Raw genomic sequence first — 15,146 nt, forward strand, 5'->3', positions numbered from 1 at the left:
TACCTCCCATCCATTTTGTTGCACCCATACTCTATGCAAAGCGTTGGTGCTGCCTCCCTCAGCAGTCTCCTGGGCTATTGGGCATAATCCTGGACAGGTCGCCACTCTGACGCAGGACACTTGACGCAGCTCAATCATCCCAACAAGCTGGTACTCATTTTGTGGACCTTGGAAGGATGACAGGCTGATTCAACCCCTTCTGGTATTAATTCAACGGCTGAGCAGGATTTGAACTCGGGATCCTAGGATTGCAAGCCCACCACCCCAACCATGAAGCACACACCAAGCATGTTCACCTCCCGGAGACAACCAAAATGTCACAGATGGACAAATGAACACTTTTCTCAGAGTCGGAAATGCTTGTAAGTTCGATTTTGGAACTTAAATTTTGTAATTCTTTTAAGTTTAAGAGATACTCGTGGCGAACGCATATGCAGAAATGAAATAAAACAACGAACGCTGACGTATCCAGGTGTTTATAAGCATTGCAATGTACCCAGCGATTCGTAGCTTTGATTAACAGCTTGTTCCAAGTTGCGGCCTGTTCCAAGTCAAAGTATGGTTGAGCAGGTCAAAAAAACATGGCGGCTCCAGACCCCAGCGAGGTTTCCAGTGAACGCTTTCAGACCCCAGTCAACGGGGTGGCCGAGGATCGCGTGGTGAAGGATATAATTAAATAAGGCTGTTAATTATATTCAAAAGAGGTGTCTTAATTAACCCAAACAACAAATTTTCACTCTTGCACATCCTTGGAGTTTTCTTAGTTTGCATGCAAAGTTTCAGGCTGCTCGGTTTTATAGTTTTGAAGTTATGGACACACACACACACACACACAACACACACAACACACACAACACACACAACACACACAACACACACACACACACACACACACACACACACACACACACACACACACACATCCTTGGAGTTTTCTTAGTTTGCATGCAAAGTTTCAGGCTGCGAGGTTTTATAGTTTTGAAGTTATGGACACACACACACACACACACACACACACACACACACACACACACACACACACACACACCCTTGGAGTTTTCTTAGTTTGCATGCAAAGTTTCAGGCTGCGAGGTTTTATAGTTTTGACGTTCTGGAGGACACACACACACACACACACACACACACACACACACACACACACACACACACCCTTGGAGTTTTCTTAGTTTGCATGCAAAGTTTCAGGCTGCGAGGTTTTATAGTTTTGACGTTCTGGAGGACACACACACACACACACACACACACACACACACACACACACACACACACACACACACACACACACACACACGCAAAGTATTCATCACCGATGTGATGGACTTCAATATCCATGCCCAAACCCATGCCACGTATCTGACATCCAATCGGCAGGTGCTGTCTCCCACCATATGGCATTTGTCTACTTTCATAAGAATCTTTTTACTCTCCTCATATTTTTCCACGCGATTATCCTGCCATACATCAACTCTTTCCTGTTTTATATCGATACAACATTTGTCCATATTCGTCATATTAATCATTGTTTTCCGAACCAAGATATTTGTTAATGTCATTTCCCATATTCAATCACACACTCTTTCTCATTTACTTCGCGAACCCGACCCTGACCTTTCTTTCTTGTCTTTCGGACAACTGGTGTCAGCATGATGAATTCTTTTGATTTTGCTTCAACAGATACGTTTTACATTCATCCGTGTGAGCAAGTGGAACAACACCATATTTGCCAGGTGAAGCCTGATTCCAAAAGGAAACCCAATACAGCAGTTTGTTTTGCCTGGTAGTTTTCGAAACTTCAGATATGCTGCAAAATGGCAAACAGGACATCTTACAAACTGTTGCTTTTTGTTTTCCGACAGAAGTCGAGACTCATGGAAGAGTGAACATGAGGATGGAGGGGAAAAGGGGAAAAGGGGAAAATAAATCCAATAGAAATTGCGCAGAGCTTGGTGTTGGCTTAACGGTTGAGGTGGCTGGCTTAAGATCTTCTTTGGGTCTTGAATTTGAGCCCCTCCCCCGTTGAATTAACACTAGGTGGGTTGACTCAATCTGCCATCCTTCTGAGGTCGGCGAAATGAGCACGAGTGTACTGCATCAACCATTATACCGTTGAATTAACACCAGGTGGGTTGACTCAATCTGCCATCCTTCTGAGGTCGGCGAAATGAGCACGAGTGTACTGCATCAACCATTACACCGTTGAATTAACACCAGGTGGGTTGACTCAATCTGCCATCCTTCTGAGGTCGGCGAAATGAGCACGAGTGTACTGCATCAACCATTACACCGTTGAATTAACACCAGGTGGGTTGACTCAATCTGCCATCCTTCTGAGGTCGGCGAAATGAGCACGAGTGTACTGCATCAACCATAAACCGTTGAATTAACACCAGATGGGTTGACTCAATCTGCCATCCTTCTGAGGTCGGCGAAATGAGCACGAGTGTACTGCATCAACCATAAAACCGTTGAATTAACACCAGGTGGGTTGACTCAATCCGTCATCCTTCTGAGGTCGGCAAAATGAGCACCAGTGTACTGCATCAGCGGCACAGCTGGACCCTCAGAAAATGATGCAACCAGCAGCCACAGGTTGCACATGATGGCTAGCTAACTGCACAGAAGCACACCATGGTATGTGAAGGTATTTGGAAAAGAAAAATAAGTGTTTGAGAACCATAAAGTATGGAATATCTTCTTGTTTCTTGTTTTGCCGCATCTGGCTGCAGGTTTTTATCATTACCGGAAGGGTGACTGTGCTGCTGATGCAATGCCCCTGTCGTTTAAAGCACGAATTTAGAACTTGTTTGGATTTCTGGTATTAACTGCTGCCGTACTCTTCGTGAACGACACCTTGGGATGTTTTACGTCCACCGACTAATGCTCGCAGACGGGCCGATGCACACGTTGACGTTGTGCCCTGTATGACAAACAATAGGGTGACAGTTTACAGCTGGGTCGAGATTTGAACCCAGGCTACACACCTCAGAGGCGAGTGTGTGGACCATTAGGTGACCCGACTAGTCAATTGTAGAATAGCTCTGGAGTGTGTATGGAAGACACCACGACCTGGCGATGGGCACCATTCTTGAAAGACTGGAAGGAAGAGCATGAGACTAAAAGGCACAAAAAGTCAGCCCTAAAGATGAGAGAAAATCTGGAAGAAGGAATGGGGGACGGGTGTGACTGATGAGCATCGTGCCTGGACTTGGGGAGGGTAAATAGGTGTGGGCTTACTGAAGTCGTGTCCGAGTATCTGTTGGGCAGGCAAAGGTGTGTTGGTTCTTCAAAATAACGCTGATTCCGATCTATTCAAAAGGCTTTTATTGAACTATTTCCATTTCCATTTCATTTCATTTATTATTTTGCAGGTACATCAAAACATGGATTGCAGCCCTGCAGGATTACTAAAAAAAATGAACCGAATCACTATCGAGTGGCTCTCCTGGAGTAGATCCAGTTGTTGTAAATTCGTGATGATGAGGCCTAGATGTTGCATACATCACATGCGATTACCAAAAGTCTGGATGAAAAATTTTGTGTCAAATGTGAAAATGTATTCATTGTGAAAATCATGGACAATATCTGAGCAAACATGTGAATCAACACCAAATGCTGCCAAGTTGAGGAAAACAAGAACAACACAACTTGATTGGTCAGGGGCAAACTGCCCTTAAGTAACAAGATGACCGACTACCACATCTATGGGTCCATACGATCAGGGAGTTTCCTGATTCTGGATGTGGGATGCAGCAGGCACACAAGATGGTGAGTGTCATTGTTTGCAGGTGGAACAACATCATCAATATCAGGCAAGAGTGGATCAGAGATGCCCGTTAGAGGCACAACATTCCCAGATTCAGGCGCAACGATGGATCGGTGCTGTTTCGGCTCAGACATAACCAGCAGTGTTGGAGGTTCAATGGGAATGCAGTGACAGCAGACAATGTGGTCTTGATGGTGACGGACAACCCAGCCATCATGAAAGCATATTGCATACAACTGCGGCCATGGTTTTGTCGATGACGTCACTGGGTAAGCAAACAGCACCTGCGACAAAGTTGCGTAAGAACAATGGATCCCCAGTGTGAAGTGAGCGGCTCATTGCTGACTCGTCGTGATGCAACTTCAGGTTAAGTTGGCTCTGGTACACTCGAGAAGACATCTGGTTTCAGACAGTCCAGGTTGGTCCTTATGTGTCATTTCATCAGTAATTCTGATGGGGTTACTCCTATTGTACAATGAGGCATAGTACGATACTTGAAGAGCAGACAGGAGAGCCTGGTTTCGAGGTTTCCATCCTGCAGTTTACATAGTTTGGACTTTTTGACTCCAACTAAACGTTCAGCTAGGCCATTTGAAGCTTGGTGGTGTTGTCGGCTGACAAACGTGTGTCGGATACCATTCCAATGTGTGAATTTGGCGAATTCAGAGCTTGAGAGGCATGCACCATCATCACCAGTGATAACTGTGAGCAAGCCGTGTGTAGCAAAACAACGCCTAAGTTTCTCTATTGTTCCAGCAGATGTAGTACCATGTGTTGTTTAACTGTCAATACTATTTGAATGGGCATCGGTGATGACTAGTACCATCTGACCATTGACTTGTCCAGCATCGTCTAACTGAACTCGATGCCACAGTGTGGTGGCCATTTCCAGGGATGCAGTGGTGCCTTCACTGGTACATTCCTGGTGCTTTTACAGGGACAGACAGCAATGTTGAATGCACTGTTCAATATCAGTGTCTAGATTCGGCCACCATACATAATTCCTAGCCAGCAACTTCATTTTGACTATTCCAGAGTGACACTCATGGAGTTCTTCCATCACCCTGGGATGAAGATGTTGCGGAATCATGAAACGACAACCCCACAATATGCACCTACTGTCCACACCAAGTTCATTTCAACATGCGACATAGGGGGTGTAGGTAAGGTGCCCCATTGAGTAGTGCCTGCCATCCAAGCTGTATGGCTTGGAGAACTCTGGAAAGGACTGGATCATGTCTGGTGTTGCAGATCTGGTTGGCATCGACAGGGCAGTCCTCCAGATGATCCATCAGCACAATCACATTGCCAGGCAGTCGTGGGTAAGTGACCAAATTGGGCAATGGTAGATGACTCATGGCATCTGCATTGATAATGGAATATCTGGGTTCATACTGAATGCTGTAGTCGTAAGCAGCGAGCAGCAACGACCATCGTATAATCCTATGTGGTAGTGTGACGGACGTTGCCTTGGTTGGACCAAACAGGCTAATCAGTGGTTTGTGATCAGCATAGATCACAAAGTGTCATCCAAATACGTATTGGTGGAACTTTTTGACTTCGAAAACGATTTCTAAACCTTCCTTGTCGAACTGACGACAGAGACATGACAAGTAAATAGACACCTTAAATTTATTGATTTAATTTGTAGAAGCAAGTTTTACTCAGTGGTTTGTCCTAATATTCAACTATATATTTGCAGAAACGAGTTCCTGGGTTGTGTATGACAGTCAACTATGCTTCGAACCCGGGGAGCATACGACCTTTGCGATTTTCAAAAAGGTCGAATTGTTGGCAAATCGGAAGGTGAAGTCAGCCAGCGTCACATAGCTCAGAACCTTGGCATTCCGCTTTCTACGGTCAATCGGGTGATTGTGCAATTAACCAGCGAAGGCACGGAATCCACAGCTTCCCGTTCTGGTTGATCTGGGCCCTCAGAAAGGTGTCTTCGAGCTGTCAAGCGGTCCAGTGAGAAAACTCCCCGTTGCAAGGCAGCAGATGTTGCAGAGGAGGTCCAAGTTAGCTCAAGAATTGCTGTGCGGTAACTTCATCAACTGGGCTACTTTGGGAGAGCAACTAGGAGAAAACCTTCTTAGACCAGCCAACATTCAAAGGAGAAAGAAGTGGGCTGACGAGATGGTCAACAGACCCTTCGAATTTTGGCAAACTGCCATTTTTCTCAGATGACTCCCAATTTGCTCAATTTTCTGACAGTGGATGCGTATGGGTCTGGAGACTTCCCAGTCAAGAGTTCTCTTTGAACCAATTGCAGCGAACCGTCATCCACGGTGTTTTTTTCAGTGATTATGTGGGGAGCAACCTGGAGCGCTGGTCGGTCAGAGCTTGTGGAGTGTGTTGACAACATCAACTCTACGATATACATTTCTATCCTTGAGGATGGACGTCTCCCTGTCTTCTCCACTGGTCAGATAGTCAAAAACAACAATGTTCATGGAAGATGGAGCTCCATGCCACATTGCAAAAAAAAAATTTTTTAAATTGCAGGACACAAATGGAATCAAGCGACTTCCATGGCTAAATCAGTCTCCTGACATGAATCCCATTGAACACCTCTGGAGCATATTGAAAGGAGCTGTGCAGAAAAAGTCCAGGAAACCAACATAACGAGTAGAATTGCTAAACCTTTTTCATGAAGCCTGGGCAGAAATTCCACAAGAGAAAATTTCAGGACTTGTTAGTTCTTTGTCTGAAAGAGTAAAAGCATTGGAATCTACAAATGGCAAGTCTACAAAATACTGGTGTATGTCTTAAAATGGATGAAATGTTCTTCAAATGTTACATAAAGAAATTCTTGAAAAATAATTGTGTCTATTTACTTCTGTCACGTTTCTGTATAGTCACTTTCTGCAGGACATAATGTCCTGGAGGCAAATGTGAATGGTTTCTCTGAACCATCGGGCATAACGTGAGACAGCATTGTCTCCACACCATACTGACTACCATCACACGTCAGTACAATGTCCTTATCAGGATCACAGTGAACTAGTACGTTTGACGCTTGGAGCAGGTCCTTTGACTTCTGAACAGCAGCTACTTGTGTACACAGTTCCATGAGACTCCTTTCTTCAGCAGGTAATGAAAAGGACCCAAAACGTTATATACTGTTATGTTTGTGGGGAAGATGGAGGAATTTCATAAAAAAGATAGGATTGTATCGTGTGGCCTGGTCCATGGACGTGTAGGAGACATTTCGAAGTTCAGCTACAAATCCAGATCTGGCCTATTAGTGGGATGGAAAATGTAAACCGATCAGTTTGGCAGAGGTATGCACTCTACTGAGTGGCTGTTTTACTTTTTTTTTAAGTGATTCTTCACCATTGAAAGATCGGGCCAAAAACGATATATAGCAGGATATTTCAAAAAGTTATGGACGAATTTTCAGATTAAACATAGTGAACAGGTTAAACGTCTGCCAAGGACAAATCGATTAGATTTTAGTGAAGATCCGGATCAAATAGCTATTTTTTTATTTTTGTGTTTGTCTATTTGTCTGTCTTTGAGCAGAATATCTCAAAATATTATGGATGGATTTGGACAAAACTTGGACAGGTTGGGTGTGTGACAAGAATGAATCGATTCGATATTGGTGAAGATCTGGATCCTGATCCGGATACGAGAATTTCATAATTTTTCAAGTAATTCTTCACCATTGAGAGATGGGGCCAAAACGACATACAAGTATATGTAGCACGATATTTCAAAAGGTTATGTTCAGATTATGACGAACCTTGTTGGATGATTTTGGTACGTGACGGAAACAAACTGATTAGATTTTGGTTCAGGTCCAGATTCAGATCGGGTATATCAGTGGGATACAAAATGTAAACTCTTAAGTCTGGCAGAGGTATGTGCTCTTCCGAGTGCCATTCTACTTTGGTATAGTATGACCTGACAACCCTTTTTATAGAAGCTTGGTGTTGCTGTATTTTGGAAATGCTTTAGTTTAAACATACCGGAATGTCATCATTTTTACAAGTTCATCAATATTTGTGATTATCAATGTTTCTGATCTGAGTTTGACTTTCCATGTATATTTTGCAGTTCAACAACATTCTGATAAGCATTGCGAACGAACATATTGCTCAAAGCATCACACAAGCATCATTCTCATGAATATTTCAGAATGTAAGCATCACCATTTATGCAATAAATTTCACAACATTTATTTGCTGCATCATTTGTTTTATTGATCAAACAATTACATATATTTTTTTGAATGAACAATGGTTTGATAGTGCATTATTTGTCGTGGGTCGCTGTGTTTGGAAGGAACAGTTGAAGAGTGGTGATTCATTTACTTATTGCAGCCAAATATGTTGGCGTTGGAAAGCAGGGGGGGGTGGTTGTGGATCGGGGGAAGCATACTTCACATGTCTGAGAATGCTATTGTTAGTCTGAATTGGCAGACAAAGGAAACAATTCTTGTACACCGAGAGGTAAGGGCAGAGCTAACCTTGAACACACAGTTGTTGCTCTACTGGAAGATCAGACGGCAGTGCCACATTTCTCGCAGGGTTAATTCGATAAACGTTTGCTGCTTCTCGAAATAAGGTTTGCATTGCAGAGAAACCTCGGCTTCATGTAACGAGTGGTACAATTTTTGTTTGCCACATGCTCAGATCATATTAGGAATCTTCACTATAATTTAACGGACCGATGTTTGTTTGTTTGTTTGTTTGTCATGCTACTCCTCCTACAGTTCTGGGCCAATTACATCCAGACCTGCTATAGAGGATCAGCATTACCTAAATTTATGTTTAGGGGTGTTTTTGCTTTGCCGGTGGTCTTCGGGGAGGCAAATTCTCTATGTAAATGTGTCTCGTATAGCGCTACCTCCAGGTGGCAGAGGGTATTACAAGTCTCTACCATTTACAGTACAATATTGCTGGCCCCACATTTTCCAGTGTTGTGAGGTGTTTTGAATTAGAATCAGTCGGTATGTTTTTTGCTTTATGCACGTAACCCGGGTTATTTTTATTTTTTTTGCGTATACAGGGCTGTCAATTACCTATACACCACCCAAATAAAGGTATGCATCAGAAGAACCTGTTGCAAGCTTGGAAGAAGATCGCGCATGGGGTGGGGTACTCTGCCAGTCATGCTATAATTCGTGAAGTGTCTGCTTGTTTGTGTCTTTCACTTCAACGCACTCCAGAACCGCTGAGTTGAAAACTGGTTGTTACACTCAGAATGTGCACAGGAATGATTTGGTGTAAAAAGAGGTTCACAGTGCAGTTCGTTCAAGGTGGAAGACCACAATCACATCCATATATATATATATATATATATATATATATATATATATATATATATATATATATATATATATATATATATTATAGTGCAACTTCCACCGGTAGGAGCAGCTATTGCAAGTCATAATACTAGAACGGCATTCGGTAGAACGCATACCTCCACCAGGCTAAACAGTTTACATTTTGTATCACACTGATAGGCTGGTTCTGCATTCAGACATGAACCAAAATCTAATCAGCTTGTTCTTGTCACCTATTCAACTCAAACACCAAGATTTGTCATAACCAATACACAATCTTTTGGTATATCATGCTATATATCGTTTTTGGCCCTATCTCTCAATGATGGAGAATCACTTCAAAAAATTCTCGTGTCTGCATCCGGATCTACATCTTCACCAAAATCGAATCAATTCGTCCTTGTCACACACCCAGCCTGTCCACCAAAAGTATCAGCATTCCAATGAACCGGTCGATTGACCAATTTTGTTGCGGATACTTACATCATTTTTTATACCATTTGGATGGGAATCCAACAAACACCGCCATTGTTCCACCAATCTCAACTTCACAACCCTGGTCATCCCTTGCAATTCCCTCATCTCAGAATTTGACAAAAATACTCACAATTTTCAATCATTTCATTCAGAATAACCTCCTCTTTGGGGATGAGTGTTCCATTCCGAAGACTTTATGATTTCGCTGATTAGAACACACTACTACCATCTTTGTCATCATAATGAGAGTTATCCACCAAGCTTATTGTTTGTGGAATGTCACGACTTTCGAGGAAATCGGCAGAAACTTTTCCAAACAAAACAGTTCATCATAACCCATCCACAACCATAACCCATATCATAACCCATAGAAACCTTCAGATGCATTCTAAATACTGTACTAAACATCATAAACCATAATGTAATCATGACATAGGAGTTGTAGAGACTGGGATGTATAAGGACATCCTCTCTTGTAAATATAGTTCACCAATGATATCAACAACGAACACATTGTCTCTTAATATCATTGACCAAGAATAGCTGCCAGGGGAGAGGGAGATCCAATGCATCCTCGTCTCCCTTATGGAGGATACCTGCACATGTAAGGCACATGAAAAAAAGAATTTTGCTTTATCAATGAAAATTGTTCTTTTGCCAGCGTTTGCCTGTATTTTTCTTCCTTTCTTTTACAATACTAACAGGGATTCCCGATGTTGCGCGGTGCTGGTCGAATCATGTTGGCATTTTAATCTATCTAATCTATAATTCCAGCAGTGTGTGTGTGTGTGTGTGTGTGTGTGTGTGTGTGTGTGTGTGTGTGTGTGTGTGTATGTATGTATGTATGTATGTATGTATGTATGTATGTATGTATGTATGTATGTGTGTGTATGTATGTATGTATGTATGTATGTATGTGTGTGTGTGTGTGTGTGTGTGTGTGTGTGTGTGTGTGTGTGTGTGTGTGTCTGTATGCGACCACAGTTTCTCGACGACCGCCAGTCCGATCGGATTGAAACTTGCCAGGAATATTGCCGGGGCCCCGCGGATGTGCTTTTTCAAGGTTTGATATTAATCGGACGAGCGGTTCTCAAGTTATGGCCATTTATCTGTCAACCAATGACAAGACACGGTGCTATGACATCACAATTAATGGTTCTTTATTTATTTATTTTTTGCACGCTTGACGGTCCAATCTGATTGAAACTTGCCAGGAACATTGCTGGGGACCCGCGGATGTGCCTTTTCAAGGTTTGATATTAATCGGATAAGCGGTTCCCAAGTTACGGCCATATATCTGTCAACCAATGACAAGACACGGTGATATGACGTCACAAATGACGTCACAATTAATGTTTATTTATTATTATTTATTTTTTTTGCACGATTGACATCACAATTCTTCTTCTTCTTCGTTTGGTATGACGTCACAATCGACGCTGGGGACCTGAGTATGTGCCTTTTCAAGGTTTGATATCATTCTTCATCCGTCTCAGCTGTTTCCCAAGTGTTTCCCAAGGTTTGAAAGCTGTTTTTTTCCCAAGGTTTCAATTAATTGTTCAAATTATTAATTAATCCCAAGGTTTGAATTTTCCCAAGGGAAACAGCTGTTTCCCAAGGGTTTGAAAGCTGTTCTTTCCCAAGGTTTGAATTAATTGTTGTGCTTGGTAGACATTTGTGAATACATTTACAGAGAGAGGGGCGAGAGAGGAGGGGCGAGAGAGGAGGGGCGAGAGAGGAGGGGCGAGAGAGGAGGGCGAGAGAGAGAGGGGCGAGAGAGAGAGGGGCGAGAGAGAGAGGGGCGAGAGAGAGAGGGGCGAGAGAGAGAGGCGAGAGAGAGGGGCGAGAGAGAGGGGCGAGAGAGAGGGGCGAGAGAGAGAGAGGGGCGAGAGAGAGGGGCAAGAGAGAGGGGCGAGAGAGAGGGGCAAGAGAGAGGGGCGAGAGAGAGGGGCGAGAGAGGAGCGAGAGAGGAGCGAGAGAGGGGTGAGAGAGGGAGCGAGAGAGAGGGTGCGAGAGCGAGGGGGCATCACAATTCAAGAGAGGGGAGAGAGGAGGGGCGAGATAGGGGCGAGAGAGGGAGGGCGAGAGAGGGAGGGCGAGAGAGGGGAGGGCGAGAGAGGGGAGGGCGAGAGAGGGGAGGGCGAGAGAGGGAGGGCGAGAGAGGGGAGGGCGAGAGAGGGGAGGGCGAGAGAGGGGAGGGCGAGAGAGGGAGGGCGAGAGAGGGAGGGCGAGAGAGGGGAGGGCGAGAGAGGAGAGGGCGAGAGAGGGGAGGACGAGAGAGGAGAGGGCGAGAGAGGGGAGGGCGAGAGAGGGGAGGGCGAGAGAGGGAGGGTCACAATTCAAGAGAGGGAAGAGAGGAGGGGCGAGAGAGGAGGGGGTGAGAGTGGGGGTGAGAGAGGAGGGGGAGAGAGGAGGGGCGAGACTAGGGGGAGAGAGGAGGGGGCGAGAGAGAGGGGCGTCACAATTCAAGAGAGGGGGAGAGAGGAGGGGCGAGAGAGGAGGGGGCGAGGGAGGAGGGGGTGAGAGTGGGGGTGAGAGAGAGGGGCGAGAGAGGAGGGGGGAGAGAGGAGGGGCGAGACTAGGGGGGAAAGAGGAGGGGGGCGAGAGAGAGGGGTGTCACAATTCTTCTTCTTCTTCTTCTTCCTCGTCTGATATGACGTCACAATTGACGCTGGGGACCTGAGTATGTTTCCCAGATGTTTCCCAAGTTATGGCCATTTATGATATGGTTGGTCCGATCTAATTGAAAAAATGCCCCAATCCAGTCGTCGTTTACGAGAGCGAAGGAACGAAGCTGCACATACTGGCATGCCTCACCCACGAGAGAGGGTACTGGCACGAGAGAGGGGGAGAGAGGAGGGGGCGAGAGAGGGGGGTGGGTGAGGGGGGGTGAAAAAATGCCCCAATCCAGTCGTCGTTTACGAGAGCGAAGGAACGAAGCTGCACATACTGGCATGCCTCACCCACGAGAGAGGGTACTAGCACGAGAGAGGGGGAGAGAGGAGGGGGCGAGAGAAGGGGGTGGATGAGGGGGGTTGAAAAAATGCCCCAATCCAGTCGTCGTTTACGCACCTACGGGCACGCACCTACGAGCCCGCACTAGTGAAATCAAATTACTGTATGGGTAAATTTTTTTTCTAATTTTTCTGGAGGCCTAAACACTTCCCTACACCCACTAAGGAATGGGGTTGGGGATCATTTAATATTACCTTGCACGGATCTGCAAAGGATTAGGCATGACAGAGCTATTTTCGTTTTTAATCCCCAAAAAATCCAACTTTTTTTTTTCAAATTTTTCAAAAGATTTTTTGCCAAAAACACTCTTCGGCACTCACGATGAACCTCTGAAAGTTTGACAAAGATCTGTTTGGCCATTTCTGAGAAAAAAAAAACACGGTGACACGCACAGACAGCCAAACATCTCTCTTGTCGTATAGACACAGTACTGTCAGGTCAGGTATGGGAGCATGCGCCGGAGCAGCGCGTCGCTGCGTCCAATCAATATCTGATAGAAAGTTCAGGTTGCTGTAAAATTTTGGTTCAAAGAATCATCCCAAAAATGTATTTTCTTTAAAATAATGATTTGCAACAAAAATATTCATACTCTTCCAACCAAATTTTCATTTCAGCTCTATGAGCATTTTTATGCCCCCACTGATGAAGTCACTGAGGGTATTATGTTTTCCTGTTGTCCGTCTGGCTGTCCGTCCATGATAGGTTTTCGCCACCGTGATAACTGAAGAATGGCTGAGGGAATCGAAGTCAAACTTGGTACAGTATGTATAATGACGTAAAGATAAACTGATTAGATTATGGGGGTCAAGAGGTTCACGGTCAGAGGTCCCGTTAGGTAAAAATTCTGTTACCCTGCTAGCTTGTGAACCAGTGATGGGATTTTGGCCAAACACGGTATAAGTATATATTATGATGCAAAGATGAACCGATTAGATTTCAGCATCAAGAGGTCAAAGGTCACGTCAGGTAAAAATGCGATACTTGAGAAGAGCTGAAAGGATTTAAATCAAACTTGCTACAAGTATGTATAAACCTCCATCAGTGTGTCCATCCATTATAGATTATTTTTTACTCAAAGGTCAAGGGTCAGAGTTCACATTACAACTCCTGTTAATGTGATACCATTGGCTTTGGGATTTGAACTAAATGAAGTCCATTATACCATGATCCATGTGTACAGATCAGATATTGAGGTTCAATCGTCTTGAGGTTTTCGGTCAAATTAAGAGGAAGCAAAGACATAATGTGGACGGAGGCATATCAGTCGACGTCACGACGTTTAATGATGTCTATTGTTTTTTTCCCTCATAAACTGACTTTATTTTTGACTCTTTTTTGAGGCTATGATCTGACAGCCATTTTTTACTTCAACAATAGGATTTGTTTTCCGACACTGTCTAAGGCTTATGGAAGAGCTGTCACAAAAAAAAAAAACTCAGGCACACATTTTCAGACAGACACCAGACTGCGCGATTTTTTCATACGAGACAAACACAGTTGGTGACCTTGTGGGAAGTTACTTCCTGGAGAACTCTGGGTGCAGGTGACTCCATCTTGTGACTACTTTTCTCTCCACTATCAGCAAGGGGTTTTAATGAGATTGCAACCCTCTCCCTCTCTTCCTTGTCTCCCCAGCCACCATGGAATGTGAACCCACAGGGTTCATATCCATGCTCTATCCTCTAAATGCTGAGCACCAAGGAAAGAAACAGCAGGAGTCAGCATGGGTCAGAATGAAACAGCCAACCTCCCAGACTTGGAGCAGATGATCTAACCATAATGCTACTGTTACAAGCACAATTTTCTGGTTCAAACACAATTTTTTTTAAATATCTTGTTAGTACGTACAAATAGTACATATATATGTTTGTGACACTATCTTCCCTCGCATCTAAAATGTACAAATGTATTTCCGCACCTGGTCTTTGGGTCACTCTGGAGTGTTCTTTCGACCTTGGCAGACAGCCAACAAACATTGCTGAAGTTTATCAAGTCAAAGAAGTAAAATAAACATGGCATTCTTCGAATTTATCTCAGTTGTGGGGGAGTAAGAAGGGGTCAGAATTTCAGCTGGCAGTGTTTTACTGGAAGATTCACATTCAACCATAACAGTAACCGCTATCCCTGAAACAACAAAGTCTCAGCATACATACATCTGGATGCTTCAAAGGTTCCGCTAGCCAGCCGGCCTCCACTACCGGAGTTTGAATGCACAAAGAGCCGAAAATTTATCTGAATGTTTGTTGATTAAATCAACAAAGGACATTGAACGGGTTGGTAAAGGATTGCCCGTTATTAAAAACAATAAAGCTTTCGAGTCCAATTTTGTTCTCTTTACAGGCAGGGAATGTCTCTGCAGTTTCAAATTTACACACATGAAAACATCAGATTGATTCCAGTCCCGCTCAATATCATCAATGGAGGTCCATCATAGGTCGTGACATGCTAATGCTTTACCGGTCAGAATGTGGGAAAGGCAGGGAGGTGGCAGGGAGAGGGGTGTCTTCACGGGGTCTTCAAAGTCTAAATGGGTTTATTTTGGGGAGCGTGAGGCTTTCAGAAAGCATTTTGCAA

At 44.1% G+C, this 15,146-nt stretch overlaps 1 long non-coding RNA gene across 1 annotated transcript; it reads left to right on the plus strand.

Annotated features, from left to right (window-relative positions):
- Positions 1-7,515: 7,515 nt before the first annotated feature.
- On the plus strand, positions 7,516-14,881 carry LOC147023663 (uncharacterized). Its single transcript, XR_015059750.1, has 3 exons — positions 7,516-7,681; positions 7,847-7,930; positions 14,208-14,881. It is a non-coding gene; the product is annotated as an uncharacterized LOC147023663 (long non-coding RNA).
- Positions 14,882-15,146: the final 265 nt, after the last annotated feature.

This window comes from Eptatretus burgeri, chromosome 7 (genome assembly GCF_056783735.1).
Source record: "Eptatretus burgeri isolate ZD-2024b chromosome 7, Ebu_testis_v1, whole genome shotgun sequence".
Lineage (NCBI taxonomy): Eukaryota > Metazoa > Chordata > Myxini > Myxiniformes > Myxinidae > Eptatretus > Eptatretus burgeri.